Source organism: Triturus cristatus, chromosome 9 (genome assembly GCF_964204655.1).
Source record: "Triturus cristatus chromosome 9, aTriCri1.1, whole genome shotgun sequence".
Lineage (NCBI taxonomy): Eukaryota > Metazoa > Chordata > Amphibia > Caudata > Salamandridae > Triturus > Triturus cristatus.
In genome coordinates, this window is record NC_140592.1 from 1,017,405,144 (window position 1) to 1,017,423,089 (window position 17,946).

Sequence of the window (17,946 nt, forward strand, 5' to 3'; positions counted from 1 at the left end):
ATGCGTTTCCCCTACAATAGTGCTCTGTCTCTCACTACAGCAGTCTGTACTGCTGTGAGTATTTTCTCAGATAATGCAAAACGCATTTCAGCGTTTGTGTACAAATGTGATTTGCATGCAATATGTATTTTATCGCCTTCATTGTAAGGAATAAAGTGTGTATGCAGTTGGTCCAGTGACTACCCAGATCACCAAGTTAGTTGTGTTAACACGCATGTGCAAGAGGTTAGAAGCGATCATGTCAGCCTGTAAGGAACGTAAAATATTTCTGGTTACCTGTGTCCAAAGATGCACTGAAAAATCTGGTCTAATTAACTCGTAGAAAGGTTTTACCCTTTCTACATAATCCAAAATGTAAGTCCTGCCAAAAATTTTAAATATGTAGTCTTTCCAGAGTCATCGGGGGTTGGAGCAGTGGATAGGTTTCTAAAAAATGTGCTGCCAGGCTTTTGCCTGCACTTGACAACGCATATCCCAGAAATAGGACACTGAGGTGAGCAATTTTTTGATTTTCTAAAACTAAATTTGTAACCCAGGTGAGCAAACCCAAGGATTATGTGGTTAAGTGTTCCATTAATTCATCGTCCATCAGATAGATGTCTACATAGGACAATGCCTCCTCATCAAAATTTTGACGTAACTATGTTACCCTGGCTGTTCTTCTAACCCTGTGGTAGTCGTCAAAATTGGCAATTAGAACCGAGCGTGGAGAATGCGGTCAAATATCTGCTCTCGGGAGCTATATTTTGATAGAAAAATCAGTTTGGGATATCTCATGTTGTTTTATATTTTTGCCGCACAATGTATTCATTAGTGCGGCACTATGTGCATTTTGCAATGCAAATGTATGAGTGGAAGCGTTTAAATGTCTATAGTCTAAGACTAGATGATATGAATTATCAGGTTTCATTACTGGAAACAAGGGATTATTCAAGGAGGACATGCAATTTTCTATTACACCCCAATACTCAAGTTGATCTAGGATCTCTCCGACTTGTTTCTTTGTTACATGTTTAATTGGATACTGTCTCTGTGGTTGAGGAATTGATTTGAATGAGATTTCATGATGAGGTGACTCATCGTCCCATCCAGCATGATTGCGGTAGAGTGCAAGAGATAGAGCTAGCACCCACTCCTGCGCATATTAATTTTTAACTGATTCTGGTGCAAGGTCGGAGGAAGCAGGTAAAATTACATCCTCCCTCATTGGGCATTCTATTACAAACTCAGGTGGCCAATCTTTTTCAGTCAAATGAATGTGGTAACCATATGTCAGGTACTCCCAAAAGAGACCCTTCACTTGCCTGGGTATGTCCCCCCTCCATTTGGAGTGTTATTTCATATAAACAATGTGGGACAGTTACCCGTGTATCAGGTGTTTCCACTGTGATATGCTCACTCAGCGCTCCTGCCGCCAGATAATCCACCAGGTTCCGGCGAGCTATTGTGAGTGCTGCTGCCCTGTTCAGCATTGCCACTGCCCATTCCCCGTGCAGAAGCAGAGCCCTCAGTAGCCTTGGCATTTCTAATTTTGATCCCAGCTACCTTCTTTTTAAAATGGGGTTTAGTAGTTTTTTGTTGCTCTTCCTGTTCGATGATTTGCTTATTTATAGAGCGCACTGTGAACAGAATTATATTCTGGCGCTAGATAGCTGGAAGACTCATCAAGAGAGACATACGGAATGACAGAAAAATATTGTAATCAGAGAGACCAGAGATTTAACCCAGTAGTCAATGGTGGAGGAGCCAAGTTTTGAGGGCTTTCCCAAACTTAAACAGCTCGGTTTGAGATCATACTGAGATTGGTAGCTTGTTCCATAACTGACGCTTTTGCCATGAAGGCGCGTCCTCCCTGTTGAACATTATTAAATCTTGGTTCTTGGACATAATTAAGTGTAGCCGATCGAAGGGACCTACAAGGAGTATATTTTCTTAATCTGGCCTGCAGTGGCTTTGGTCCTTTGTTGTGCAATGCCTTGAAGACAATGCAGATTGATTTAAAAGTAATCCTCTATTAATGGGCAGCCAATGGTGATCTATAAGAGCACCAGAGGCAGAAGAGTTCAGAGATCTATTTAGTATTAATTTAGCTGTGGCCATCTGAACCTGTTCCAATTTCATTAGTAAATAGGGGCACGCACAAGGAGGGCGTTGCAGAAGTCCAGTCTACTTAACCCCTTCGCTGCTAGGTCTCCCCCCTCCCTATTGCGGCGACACCAAAATTGCCTATCACAAAATGTTTTGGGCCCTTGCCTGTTGCGGGTACTTGGGCCTCCCGCACGAGTGAGGCACCACTTTTATCAGGAGACCTGGGGGAACGCTGGGTGGTGGGAAATTTGTGTCAGCCCGGTGATGCCACAACTTTCCCCCACAAAAATGTGTGGAAAAAGTGATTTTTTTCAGCTAAATTTGAGGTTTGCAGGGGATTCGGGGTACGAAAACGTTGGGGGATCCACGCAAGCCATACCTCCCTAGAATCCCCAGGGTGTCTAGTTTTCAGAAATGTGTGGGTTTGGTAGGCTTCTTTGGGCGCTATCTGCGCTAGGACCCAAAATCCAGAAGTAGGCACATTCCGCAAAAAAGTCTGAGCATAGTGGGCTTTCTGCCGCCCTGGGGAGGGGGGGGGGGGGGGAAATCGGGGGCTATTGCCCTGATATGCCCCCCAAGAGGGTCAGAAAGACTGGCTATTTTGTTTGGGTGGGTGGGGACACTGGGATGCCCCTTCTGGGCAGCCCCCACCCCTACATATAAAAAAGCCAGCCTAATTGCTGCCGCCTCGTGGGCTCCCTGCTCACACCGGGATGGGGGGGCAGATCAGAGGCTACTGCCCCTATCTGCCTATGGGGAGGGGGGGGCAGAAAGACTGTGGCATTTTTTGTGGGGGTCGGGGCATTGGCATGCCCATTCTGGGTAGCCCGCCCCGAACTTTGGAAAAATAAAAATCCCTGGTGCCTAGTGGGCTTTTTGACCCCCCCCGGGGAGGGGGGGGCAGATAAGGGGCTATTGCCCCATCTGCCTTCCAGGAGGGGCAGAAGGACTGCAGCATTTTTTCGTTTGGGTGGGGGTATTTGAATGCCTATTCTGGGCAGCCACCACCCCAGCGTATTGATTTAAAAAAAAATCCCTGTGGTCTAGTGGGCTTTCTGCCTCCCCTGGGGGCAGATCAGGGGCTATTGTCCCCATCTGCCTCCTTGGGAGGGCAGAAAGTCCTATTCTTACTTTGGGGGGTAGGATGGGGCTTTGGCATGCCCATTCTGGGCAGCCCCCACCCCTGGCGCATAAAACAAAAATCCCTGGCATCTAGGATGCTTACTGTCCCCCCGGGGGGGCATATTGGGAGCTACTGCCCCCATCTGCCCCCCAGGGGAACAGAAAGACAATTTTTGGGGGGGGTGAGGGGGGGCATTGGCATGCCCATCTTGGCCAGCTCCCACCCCTAAATTAATTGTCAAAAAAAACTTGTTTAGTGGGCTTTCTGCCCCCCCCCCCCCCGGGAGGCAGATTGGGGGCTGCCGCCCCCATCTGCACACAGGGGGAGCAGAAAGACTTGTTGTGCAGGGGGGTTGGGGGGCTTTGGCGTGCCCATATTGGGCAGCGCCAACCCCTAATTTACATAATAAAATAAATCCCTGGTTTCTGGTGGGCTTACTGCCCCCCGGCGGGCAGAAAGACTGGAATTTTGTGGGGGGAGGGATGGGGGCATTGGCATGCCCATCTTGGGCAGCTCCCACCCCTAAATTAAAGGGGAAAAAACCAACAAACAACTGCGTCTAGTGGGCTTTCTGCCCCCCAGACAGAACGACTGAATTTAGCCCCAAAAAAATGGGGGGGGGAGCAAAGGCCCTTGCTCAAGGAGCCCCTCCCCCTCCCTGGTGCCTAGTGGTTGGATCCCCAAGCAGGGATCCACTAGGGAGGGGTACCATTGGAAAGGGGGGATTCTCCCCTTTCCAACGATACCTCTCCCAAGTGATTCGGTGCTCAGGGGCTGAGATAGCCCTATGAGCACTGAAACACTTTTGTGTTCAGTCTAATGAAGCGCGATTGTCATTAGACTGAAAACCTGTGAAGGGCCTCGGGAGGTTGGGGAAGCTCTTCCCCACCTCCCGAGGCCCAAACAAAAAAATGGAAATCCCTCTGCTGTTTGTAGCAGAGGGATTTCGTGCCCCTGTCCTCATGACTGAATGGTTCCGTCGTGAGCACAGGTGCTCATGACGGAACCATTCCATCCTGAGCAGCGAAGGGGTTAATATAACGCCTCTGGAAATCAGGGATCTTGATTGGGCAGTTAACACTGGGTACAGCTCCCAGCAACTCCATTCACATGCTTTTCCATAGAACGGTCCTCATCTAGCACTACTCCCAGGTTCTGGACCACAGTAGAGTTGCTAAGAGGGATTTCTGTAGGTAGAGGCCAAAGATTGGAGGGTATGGAAATTGGGATTTCACTAGAAGGGCAGCAAAGGAGCTCCGTTTTACCTCCATTCAGCTTAAGGGGTTTTGTATTCATCCAACTAAATACGTCCAAAATGCAGGCCTGAAAGTTGCTGATCTAGTCAGCCTGATTTTGTATAATCCAAAAGAACACAAGGTGCGTTGTCTAGAACTAGATCAACGTCCCCACTTAGCACACCATGAATAATATCAAATATTTTATATCTAGTATTTATACTCCTTCATGCCATCTCAAATTTTGCGTGAAGTATTTTATTCAATCATTTTTTCAATGTCATGTTTATTGTGTTCAGTAGTCACACACAGAAACGTAAATTCGTTTTTCATTCGTTGAACCAATCCCAATGCATTTCAGGATAAAGCCCTTCATCAAGGGAACTTATCCTATAACATAACTAGAATGCATACAATCAATAATCCGAACGGAACAGCTACCTTAAATCAATCATAATTCAACCGGAAAAACTGGCAAGAGATTGGAGACGTCCACCAAAAGTATGCGATACCGCTTAAAAGAACAATGGTGAAGACAGCCTTAACAATCAGGAAACATCCTGTGAAAAGAAATGAGCAGTCAACTACGGTGCTGTAGCCAGGTCAGTCTATAGCTGAAAAAGTGAAAAATTAAAAAGCCAAAGAGCCAAGATAAAGTATTTGTTGGAAACTGCAATGCTCGTGAATGCGGATAGCCATGCAAGTCTATATTGATGTCGTGCCAAGTCTTTGATGGAGACCTGAGGCCTCTGATCTGTACCTCTCCAAGATGCTCGCCCCAGAACCCAGTAGCAATGCATCGGTCACCACTGTTAACTCTAGAAGGAGATGGTCGAGGGGTCTACCACTGACCCAATCTCATTTCAATAACCACTTACACAGATCTTTTGTGGTCTTCTCCGATATCTGGACCAGATTTCCGCAACGGTGGGTAGGCATGCAATAGCACAGTGTCCAGATTAGCGGAGATGAAAAGGAGCATCTGAGAAGGAGTCAGGTGTGACTTTGGCACATTGACAGTGAACCCTAGTTCGCCGTAGTCTGGAGGCAGGCAACAACTGCCTATGGCAAGCCCACCTTCAGCAGCAAGTCATTGTGGTAGGGGACAACTGATAACCCTGGCCTCCGCAGATGTGCTGCAACCACTGCCATCAACTGTGTGAACCCACGAGGGGCACTGATGTGACCAAAGGGGAGCAGAGCAAACTGGAAATGCTCCTAGCCCACTGTGAACCGTAGGTAACGCCGATGGGGCTGCAGAACGGTGATATGAGAATAGGTATCCTGAAGGTCCAACACTACAGTCCCCAAGGTCTAACCCAGACATGACCCGATTAAATGTTAGCATCTTGAATTTCTCCTTCCTCAAAAAGGCATTGAGAGGCTGGAGATCTAGGATAGGGTGGCGATCTCCTTCCTTCATTGGCACCAGAAAGTAGCGGGAATAGCAACCACGACCTACTTCCGATGCCAGCACCCTCTCAACGGTTCCTTTGGACAGAAGAGCCTGCACTTTCTGGCGCAGCATAGAGTGATGGTCCACCGCCAACTGATCTGAGTACAGTGGCGGCGGGGTTTCTCAGAGTGAAGGGCAATCTGGAGCACCCACTTGTCCGATGCATATGCTTGACATTGGGGTAGGTGGAGCCTGATCTTTCCTCCAACAGGGTGCCTATGTTGTTGTGAGGGCATACTAAAGAAGCTTTGAGGCTGTGGCTGGGGGGGATGTTTGACATTAGGCTGGGCAGAACTCTGATCTTGGTTCCCACAGGTCTTGTGGGAGCTTCATCCATGGGCACGTTAAGGCTGGGAAGCCTGTTGGCAGTGAAGTCTTTGTTGGAAAGGATGCAGCTGATAGCCCCTACCTTAGCCACAGAAAGAGCAAAAGGAAGAGTGCAGCTGGCGTGGGGCCATGGCAAGCCCCAATAACCGAGCAATGATCCTACTTACCATGAAGAGCTCAATCACTGAATCGACTGTCGCCAAACAAGTGAACTCCCTTGAAGTAGCATGTCCATAAGGGATGCCTGGACATCCCCCTAAAAGTCAGCTGATCTCAGCCAGGCGTGGAAGAGGCGTGCTACCAACAAAGCAATAGTCCTGCCAAGAAAGTCTACAGTGTCCAGCCCACATCTGCTGGTGAACTTTGCTGCATCCCTGCTATCGGCAATAGCCTGGTTCAGGATGCCTCTGGCCTCCTTCAAGACCATAGGCAGCACTTGCGCAATGGAGCCCAGAAAGTGTGGCTACATCGGAACAAGAGGCACAAGGCATTTACAGACCACAGTGCAAAGCTGGTGGAAGAGAAAGGATAATGTAACTTACCCAGTAAGCATCTGTTCTTAGCATGTAGAGCTGTAGATTCACATGCTTTGCATAGACTATACAGCAGTATTCTCCCAAAGCAGTGGCTAACCAGTAGCTGTTGCAGTTGTCTGAAAGAGTGGTTTAAGTACTGCCTGGCCTACATTAGTTTGTTGTCTTGCTAACACATCTACACAATAGTGCTTGGTGAATGTGTATGGTGTAGACCATTTTGCAGACTTACGGATGTCAACTATGGGAATGTTTCCTAAGAAAGCCAAAGTAGCCCCTATTTTGCGAGTGGAATGCGCTCTAGGGGGTTTTGTTAAAGTTCTCTTTGCTTTTCCATAACAAGTCTGAATACATTAACAATCCACCTGGCAATACCTGATTTGGAAATAGGATTGCCCTTGTGAGGTGGAGCAAAAGCAACAAAAAGTTGTTTAGTCTTACGGAATGACTTTGTTCTTTCTATGTAGTATAAAAGGGCTCTTCTGATATCTAAAGTGTGTAGAGCTCGTTCTGCCACAGAATCCGGTTGAGGAAAGAACACAGGTAACTCAGATTGGTTGGTATGAAAGGCAGAAACTACTTTAGGTAGACATTTAGGGTTGGTACGAAGAACCACTTTGTCTTTGTGAAGCTGGAAAAAAGGTTCTTGTATGGTTGGTGCCAGTTGCTCACCAACTCTCCTCAGTTAAGTAATTGCAATGAGGAACGCAACTTTCCAGGAGAGAAATTGCAGTTCACATTTATGCATGGGTTCAAATGGTGGGCCCATTAATGGTGTGAGGACTATGTTAAGATTCCAAACTGGTGCAGGTGGAAGTCTTGGTGGTATAACTCTTTTTAGGCCCTCCATAAAACCTTTGATAGTGGGTACTCTAAAGAGATAACTGTTGTCTATTTTGTAAATGAGCAGCTATCGCAGCAAGATGTAAGCGGATAGAAGTATAAGCTAATTCTGACCGCTGCAAGTATAACAAATAAATTATATTTTGTAAGGAAGCATCAAGAGGATTGATGTTGTTACAATAGATGACAAAACACTTCCATTTAGCTGCATAACAATCTCTTGTAGTTGGCCTTCTGGCCTCTCTAATGTTCATACAGTCTGGTGGAAAATTAAGATAACCAAACTCTATGACTTTAGGAGCCAGATCGCCAGGTTAAGTTATTTGGGATCTGGGTGTCTGATCCCTCCATGGCTCTGTGTGAGGAGACTGGATGCGAGATGCAGTTTTTGATGAAGGACTACTGATCGCTCCAACAGGGTTGTGAACCAAGGTTGACGGGCCCATGTGGGAGCTACTAGAATCAGTGTGAGGGATGTCTGCCTGAGTTTCTGAACCACTAATGGAATGAGCGGGAGAGGAGGAAAGTGTAGGCAAATATCTCTGACCAGCTGATCCATAGTGCATTGAATTGGGAGAGCGGGTGTGGATACCTGGAGGCGAAGTTTGGTCATTTTGCGTTTTGATGTGTGGCGAAAAGATCTATTTGAGGAACCCCCCAACTTTGACAGTATTGGAGGAGAACCTGAGGGTGAAGTTCCCACTCGTGAATTTGCTGCCTCGGTCTGCTGAGAAGGTCGGCAATCTGATGGTTTACTCCTGGGAGGTGATCTGCTCAGAGATACATTTTGTGGTGAATGACTCACTTCCAAATGTGGTGAGCCAGGTGTGTCAATGGGGGGGGGGGGGGGGAAGGGGGGTAACACTCTCCCCGTTTTTGTATACAATATATAGCTGTTATGTTGTCGGTGCAAATTAGGACAGCTTTGCCGACAAGGTGAACTTGAAAGCCTTAGAGCACTAGAAACACAGCTCCAGATGATTTATGTGGCGGGCTCTTTGCTTTTGACTCCACAAGCCTTGAACTGTGTAATTTTGGAGATGAGCCCTCCAACCAGTGAGCGACGCATCTGCTGTTAGCATGGTCTGTGGAACCGGGCCTATGAAAGGCCGTCCTTTTGATAGATTTTGTGTGTTCCACCACTGCATAGAGCGATGAGTACGGCTGTTTACCAACACTAGATCGGTTAAGAGACTCTGTGACTGGTTCCACTTATTTGCTAAGCATTCCTGAAGGGGATGCATGTGAAGCCTGGCATGGGGAACAATCATGATGCAAGAGGCCATCATTCCGAGCAGCTGCATAAACACCCGAGCTGGTAGTGAGTAAAGGCAGAAACTGAAAAGTGGGCGTCTGAATATTGCGAATTCTGGCTGCACTGGGAAAGGCTTGAGAGTTTTGAGTGTTGGAAGGTTGAAGACGCAAATTCAACATACTGACTGTGAACCCCAGTTGGTGCAGTTACTGCAGTGTTATGTGAGTGTGCTGGAGACACTTTGGGTGCGTACTGGCATTGATAAGCCAGTCGTCCAAGTACTGGAAGACATGAATGTGTTGTCTTCGTAGGTGAGCAGCGACTACTGCCAGACATTTGGTAAAAACTCTGGGAGCAGTGGTGACTCCGAATGGGAGTACCTTGAACGGGTAATGCTGCCCTGCTACTACAAATCTGAGAAATTTGCGATCAGTGGGATGTATTGGAATGTGGAAATATGCGGTCTTTAAGTCTAGAGTTGACATAAAGTTGCCCCGTTGTAACAGTGGGAGCACTTGTTGAAGCGTCACCATGTGAAAGTGATTTGATTGTATGTAAAGGTTTAATTCTCTGAGGTTTAGAATAGGTCTGAGAGAACCGTCCTTTTTGGGTATGAGAAAGTACAGGGAGTATACGCCCGACCCCCGATATTGTAGTGGTACGGGCTCCAAGGCTCCCTTCAAAAGGAGAGATTGAAATTCTTGTTTGAGGAGGTGTGAATGGTCTGGTGACATCTTGTGTGAACATAGAGGAATGTTTGGAGGATTGTTGGTAAGTTCCAGGCAATAACCAGAACAGATAATTCATAGTACCTATTTGTCTGTAGTTATCGATTGTCAGACAGGTAGAAATTGTGAAAGACGCCCCCCAACAGGTGTTAAATGATCAGCGGGATTGTAGGCAAGTCACGGTTTGGTATTGGAGGGGGAGGTGCGTGTGTTTGAACCTCTACCTCTACATTTGCCATGGTTGCCTCTGTAGCCCCCTCTGAAGAAACCCTTGGAAGCAGAGGGCAGATTGTTGCTTTTGTATGGTGTAGAGGCAGTGTCTGAGGTGGTATTTTTGGACCCCTCACGATAGAAGGAGCGCCGAAAGGAACCATGGCCAGAAGGGGACTGTAGGGCTCTAATAGATTTTGCCACACCTGTGCCCTTTTTCATCTTTTCTAAGGACGTGTCTACAACAGGACCAAAGAGGTGTTGTTTGTCAAACGGCATGTTAAAAAGAGAAGCTTGAACTTCTGGTTTATTTAAACCCAGAAATTCTTAACCATGCATGCCTTCTTAGGAGCACGCCTGTGTTGACAGCTCTAGCCGCAGTGTCAGCTGCAACTAACGCGCACCTAATGAAATTGTTAGAGATGAGCTTTCCCTCTTGCACTAGGTCCTGTGCTTTGGACTTGTGCTCATCAGGAAGGAATTGGAGCAAATGCTCCATTTCGTCCCAATGTGCCCTATCGTACCTGGCTAAAAGGATTGGGTGTTAGAAATGCGCCAGAAACTTGCAGATTGGGATGCTACTCTTTTCCCAGAGGCATTTATCAACTTAGACTCTTTGTCCGGAGGTGTAGCATCTCCTGACGTTTGAGAATTAGCCCGTTTATGGGCATTAGAAATGACTAACGAATCTAAGGGTAACTGGCCCTTGATGTAAACTGGGTCTGACGGTGCCGATTTATACTTTGTCTATCCTAGGGGTGAGAATACCTGCCCGAACAGGATCCTTAAATATGTCATTCACATGTCTTAGCATACCTTTGAGCATGGGGAGTGTACCTTTGGGGACTGCTAAGTGTTTCAAAAAGGAAATCCTACTCTAAAGATTCTTTGAGTAATTGAACCCCGTGATAATCAGCAGCTCTGCTTAATAGTTCTATATAGCCTATGTTGTCATCTGGTGGAGAAGGTTTAGTAGGGTAAAGATCAGGATCGTTACCTGTGGGAGAATCTGTATTGTAATCCTTCCAGGAGTCTGCAGGTGCAGGATCATTGTCCCCATCCCCGTCATCCTGATCATCAGGTGTGTATGGTGGTGGTGAATTAGTAGGGGTAATTAACAAGTGTTGTGTTTCCGGGGAAGGAGGTGATGGAGGAGGAAGAGAAGGGTTAGTACCCACTGGTTTCCTCTTTAAAGGAATGCGATAGGTTTCCTCTGAGTCCGATTTACGTTTGAGTGGCAATTTAGTCGCCATATGTCCAGTTTTTAGATTGATGTACAGTTCCTTTTGTTTTGAGTCCGATTTTGGAGGCAGGATATTGAAACGGGGCTCCTCTGATGGTATCAGAGCATCATAATGTTTCGGCGCTGAAGTTTTCCATGCTGGTGTCTTGGGTGCCGAGGATTTAGGTTCCGAAGAGGATTTCGGCGTCGAAGGAGGTGGGCCCGAGACGAGTTTTGGCTTTGACCCAGAAGATTTGGCTTGTTGCCAGAGTGTGGACTACTCGATACCGAGCCGTAAGGCTTTGACGTATGTTTCGGTGCTGAGCCTGAAGACGGGGCATTGGAAACCTGCTCTCGGTGCAGACCATGGCCCAAAGGCAGAGGAGGTACTGGAGCCTTTTTCTTCGGCTGAGTTGGACTTTGGGGCAAGGGAGGATCGGTACTCACGATACGCTGACCTTGCGGATGTCTTCGTCCACATCGGAGCCGGACTCTGAGACATGCTCTTCTTGTTCTTCCTCGGCTCCTATGGCATTGACTGTTTCCTGTTCGGAATCTTCTCCCATGAGGTCCGGAATGTTTCGAGCCACACAGTCGCAGAGCGTTTTCTTTGAGCGAAATGATTTACACACGCCCCAGTCTTGTTCGTTGTGTTCAGGTTGCACACTTCGTGCGAGTCGGTGTGCGGGAACTTCGCGTGGCACCGAGGGCAAAATTTGAATGGAGTCCGTTCCATCGACTGCGAGGCGGATATACGCGGGTAGGCCAGACAGCCTTCCATGAGTATCCCGATCAAAAAGTTTTTGTATTAAATAGGATACGTGGAAAAGGGAAATACGCAATCTAAAACAATACCGTCGAGGGTAATTGGATTGCGCACCGAGGGGAACCCGAGAAACTGTGTTGAACCGGAGAGCAGCAATTCACATACGGACCCGATGGCGGAAAGAAACAATCTAACAATGGAGTTGATGCCCATGCACACTATCACCGAAAGGAGGAGTCACCTACCTTGGGACTAGAAAGACTTCTTTGAAGAAAAACAACTTGCAAACATCCGGACCAAACACTAGATGGCAGGAGTATGCAAAGCATGTGATCTACAGCTCACATGCCTCGAACACCCTCTTCCCGAAGGTACCCAACCTCTTGGATTCCCTGTCCACTCGAGTGGTAGGGAAGGCACTGGGATTCAGTGTGCAGGTTGAGGCCTGCATCACCAGGGTCTTAAAGGCGGGTGCAGGGTGAGAAAAGCTGGGCCCCCGGGAGTGAGAAGGGTGGTGACATGCAATCCTCCTGTGGCAGGGGTGCCTGTGCAGGGCTTGGCCCAGGCAGGACATCATGGAGGGCTTCATTGAAGGACAGTAGGGGTTCTGTGTAAGATAACCCTAGCTGAAGCATCTCCTTCAAAACATTGGTCTTGACTTCCACAGAGAGTAGCTAAAAGTAGAGGACCTCAACTGCCCTCCTTAGCTCCATAGCAAATAATACTCCTTCCTCCATAGCCATACTAGGAGGAAAACCGGGCCACTGTCTGGTGAGGTGTTCAGGCCACTGGTGTCAGAAATCTCAGATCTGCCCAAGTCAATGTCCCTGCAGGGCCTCTCAAAGAAAAGAGGCACTGTTTCCAGCCTGGACGACAGTCGCTGGGGTCCAGTAAGCGCCAGTGACTATGTCAAGCGCCGCCAGTCCAACTCCATATCTCCACAACCCTGACAAAGGTAGTGGATTTGCGACTGGAGTCGGTCCAGATTCAGAAACTGATCCAGAGAGCTCGACTGGTGCAGAGGGCGAAACCTCTGGCAGGAGTCCAGTCAGCGAACTGCTGCAACCCGTGAGTCCCGAAGGCTCTCCAGAGGTGTCAGGCCATCCAAAATAGGAGTAGGGCGGGGGTTGCTCCGGCTCCAAGAAATTCAGAGAGGAGCAGAACAGACCCAAGCTCACACTTGTCCCACAGGTAAAGTACGGGAGCAGGGCCTTGGCTTGTGTTGTTGCTGTGCCTTGTCAGTGACGTGCGGTACAAAAGGGGGTGGTGATGGACGGAGCATAAGAACCAATCAAACACTCACACCCAGTCAACAGATCTAGGTTTGATCCATCACCGTTCTTTAGCCCACTCTGCCACCCCAGTTCAGACATGGCCATATGCAAATCAGTCTGACCCTGTGCCTCATGGGAACAGTCCAGCCCGAACTGCCAAGCCATGCCTTCCCTGGACCGGAAACAAGCTTGGCAGTTCGGGCTGGACTGTTCCCATGAGGCACAGGGTCAGACTGATTTGCATATGGCCATGTCTGAACTGGGGTGGCAGAGTGGGCTAAAGAACGGTGATGGATCAAACCCAGATCTGTTGACTGGGTGTGAGTGTTTGATTGGTTCTGATTCTCTGTCCATCACCACCCCCTTTTGTACCGCTTTGTTCGCCATAAGTTGGCAGGGTATGCTCAGACGCGAGTCCCTTGCTCACTTTGCCACTGGATTCAAGCAAGCCTGGCTGAAGACGGCTGAAATGCCAGAAACCGGTCCTAGGAAGCTTGTTTCCGGTCCAGGGAAGGCATGGCTTGGCAGTTCGGGCTGGACTGTTCCCATGAGGCACAGGGTCAGACTTATTTGCATATGGCCATGTCTGAACTGGGGTGGCAGAGTGGGCTAAAGAACGGTGATGGATCAAACCCAGATCTGTTGACTGGGTGTGAGTGTTTGATTCGTTCCGATTCTCTGTCCATCGCCACCCCCTTTTGTACCGCTTTGTTCGCCATAAGTTGGCAGGGTATGCTCAGACGTGAGTCCCTTGCTCACTTTGCCACTGGATTCAAGCAAGCCTGGCTGAAGACGGCTGAAATGCCAGAAACCGGTCCTAGGAAGCTTGTTTCCGGTCCAGGGAAGACATGGCTTGGCAGTTCGGGCTGGACTGTTCCCATGAGGCACAGGGTCAGACTGATTTGCATATGGCCATGTCTGAACTGGGGTGGTGGAGTGGGCTAAAGAACGGTGATGGATCAAACCCAGATCTGTTGACTGGGTGGGAGTGTTTGATTGGTTCTGATTCTCTGTACATCACCACCCCCTTTTGTACCGCTTTGTCAGTGACTTGGGCCGAAGCTGCAAAGTCAAAGACTGCTTTTTGGAGGGGGGGGGGGGAATTTGCAGAGTTTTATTTAGCGCGAACTTGACCCGAATCCAATCAGGTATCAGAGCGCCTTACATAGCACCAGTTACGTTACATGAGGACACGCATTCATTTTATTGTTAGGCACGGGGAGATTAAGTGATTTGCCCACAATCACAGGATGTTCATCGTCATTACCGAGACTCGAACCCAGTTCCCCAGGTCCGAGGTCAAGCGCCCTCGCTGTTAGGCCAACTCCTCTCCACTTTGACTTCTTGAATTTATTTAGGCTTGTCGGACTTATTGGATAAATACTTCGACAGTGATAACGACCAGTGGCAACAACTCTGAGAACGGGCCCAGAACCCTCCACACACCCGAAACAAGGGGAGGTATGGAGTCTTCAGATGTTGAGTCACCAACAGCTTTGTCTCCCGCTACCGAATCATCTATAGATTCATGGTGCGGCAGTCAGGCAGTTCTTGGAGTTGTTGTCCGGCTCCAGGCACCACAGGCAAACCAGGTGGGGGTCCATTACAGACATTCCCCCATGATAGGCCCCACATCGCTAAAGCAAAATGCTCGAAAGAGTTGAAAAAAGTGGTGAAAAATTGACCGCTGCAGCTCTTCCGGAACTGCACTGTTGGCATGGAAAGAATGGAAATGAAGTCAGCATGCTAGGGTGACGTCTAAATAGGCACCATGCACATCACATCCAGCACAGATGACACCTACCAAACCGAATTTGAGCTATTCAACCACCTACTGACACACAGGGGCACTGCTTATGATTTTCCAGATCCAGTCCGACACCTGGGAAACATTCTAAGTTAAGGAATTTGCGGCTAGAAGTCTCCATCAGATGGTGTAGTCACTGAAACACATTTATTAAAATTAAATTCACTTTCCCTTGTAATTCATGGGGCCAAATAAAGTTAACAGGCTTTTCTCGCTCATAACAAGTATTTAAACCAATTAAAGACTATACAGGCCGGTTGTAAAGCATGATGGGAAGACAGTCAAAGCCATTTTGTTTCCATGTATTAGCTATGATCACCGCAGTAGGATGTTCTTCAATTAAGTGCCACATTCAAGAAATTATTCCTGAACTAAATAACTTCGATCAGGTGCCAAGGATTTCCAAATGTCAATGTAAAAATCTAATGAGGGCATACCCATCAATCTTATTATTTATCATTTTGTATGTCTGGGGGTATGTGCACGATGTTTTTAAGAATGTATTGTTTCACCATGTGATGCTTATTTTATATGCTTTTACGATCACTGAATAATGTCCTAATAAAGCTTTACCTACCTACCCACCCACCCACCCATCAAGGTTATCACATTATTCTACAAACTATAAGTAGGAGGTAACTGTGAATTCTGGCCCGATATTGCCATTGAGGGATTGTGGTGACATAATGCACCATGAGGCAGAAGGCACAGCCTTAAATGCAGAATCGGGAATCCCATTGCTGCATTGGGCATATCTTTCCCCAGTCTGAGGTCAAAAAATGAAAAAGACCTTCACCCCATTCCCCTTGCCTGTTAAGGACTGGGGAATGTGGGCGAGTTACAAATACACCCAGATTTGCCACATTGTTAGCCTGTAAAAATATAATCCTCCTTAGACTTGGTGTGGAGCTGGGCACAAATATGCTGGCCATCTCCCTTTGCATTAGCAACATCCTGCCTTGCCCATGGGCATCTCTTCCTCCCCAGTACTGCCAAAGGGTCGGACAGGGTATCAATGAGCCCCACTGCACCACCTTCCCAAAGGGCAGTGACTGAAGTGGAAGGGAGTAAACTTATTTATTTATTTTTTTTAAAGAAAAAAAACACGAGGGAAAAATAACACCTGGAGCAGTGGACTGTAACCTTTTAAACCTCAAGAGGATTTAGTGCACTTCACTTGCCTTCCCTGGTGTTCCTTCACGCTACCAGACTTTCAGAGATGGTCTAGTATGGGCTTGTGTGTCCATCCCCACTTTGAAGAGCCATCTAACAATAGCCCAAATGCAGTGTTCACTCAACACAATTTTTCATCAGTAATAATGCCCCCCTCCACACTCTTTTTAGGTCTCGCCTAGGCAACACGCATGCACTGCTCTAGGAGGGCATTTAGCCATCGTTCTGCTCCTTTTCAAGCACACTCGTGCTTGTGCTGACATCCACCTTGCGGGAGAGAGCAGCAGCACGCGCGGTAATTGAAAACATATGGCTCTCGCGCCGCCGCTGCTCGCTCTCGTGGATGCCAGCACGAGTGCTTGACTAGGCTTGTTTGGGGCTTTCCGAGGCGGAGGGCAAAGTTAGCCGCTCCGTAAGTTTTATTTAGCGGCTCGCTCCATTACACCACTATCTCGCAGGTTGTACTTTTGCACCCATGTCCCCGTTTCACAAGAAAACCGATCTCACAATGTTTTTTAAAATAGAATTGAAAACAAAGTTAATTCATCACGGGGTCCTGGGTAGTACAGATCTCTGAATGATGCCAGTTTCTTGGCTGCTTCCAGAATCAACAGATGGACACACTGTAAGAAGCTTCCATGAATCTACCCACCCTCCTCCGCACTGCCTGACTTTATCTCCCAGCTTACACCCGCCGCATACTTTCATCGTGAAAACTGTAGCATTGTTTTTGTATAAAAACCGGCTTCAAAATGTTCTTTACAATATAATTCAGAACAAAGTGAATTGATCACGGGGTCCTGGGTAGTACAGATCTCGGAATAATGCTGGTTTCTTGGCTGCTTCCACAATCGACAGACGGACACACTGTAACAAGCGTTCATTAATCTACCCTCCCTCCTCTGCGCTGCCTGAGTTTATCTCCTAGTTTCCCCCCTCAGCATACTTTCTTCGTGAAAACTGTAGCATTGTTTTTGTATTTTATTAACTAATAATACCCAAACTTTTGGTGCCCGGGACCACTCATTTTATTGTCAAGTAGCTGAGAATCCTAGTGTCATGATTACGCCGCCTGCACACCAACCACTAAATCGAGCGCATCCCTTTCTTGGCTCATTAATTGCTGTTTCATGTCGGGGGTCGAAGGGCGTGGTCGTGAAATACCTTGTACACATTGACCAAGGTGTCATTTCTAGAAAGCAAATCCAAAACTTAAAATAAGTCCATTTGGCAGAAAGGGAAGTGAGGTACATCGAGATATCTTTGCCCAGGATCACACTGTTGCTTTCTGAGTTGCACCACGGGTGATTGAGGCCGTCTTGGAGTTCATGCACTCCTCTGTTGAAATAGGATTGCTCAATGTTGGTTTATACGGGGAGGGGGCGGGGCAAGAGTGAGTGGTGCAGTATTATGCAACTAGCCATTGATTACGTTTCTAGACAGCATCTGTTGAAATTTGAAGGAGATAATGTTTTTGTATTACACTCGCAATCTCATGGTTTGCATTTTATCATAAAGACTGCAGATGTTTGTGCTTTAACTGTTGCAAACATGTTCTCGGTTGAAAAAATGCTTTACTGATTTAATATTAATTGAATACAGTATGTATTTATAAAGGCATATTCAGCAGATACAAGAGTTTTGCAACTTCTGTTATTTCCGTTTATTGCGCTTTAACATAGCGCCAACTCGCATGGAAGGGACTGAAGTGGTTTGCATGAGCACCACTTAGATTACACAAGGATCCAGCACCACGCTGCCCGTTATTTAATTATTTCCGTTTATCACGCTTTATCATAGTGCCAACTCGCCAGGAAAGGACTGAAGTGCTTTGCATGAGCACCACTTACACTTTACCAGTTCCTATTGGCCCGCTGCCACTCCATTGTCTCCAAAGGGACTCCAA

At 47.4% G+C, this 17,946-nt stretch overlaps 1 protein-coding gene across 3 annotated transcripts in view; it reads right to left on the minus strand.

The window, feature by feature from the left end:
- GPATCH2L (G-patch domain containing 2 like) overlaps positions 1-17,946 on the minus strand; it is a 376,403-nt gene that overhangs the window by 207,173 nt on the left and 151,284 nt on the right. The gene's annotated exons all lie outside the window — the stretch shown is intronic.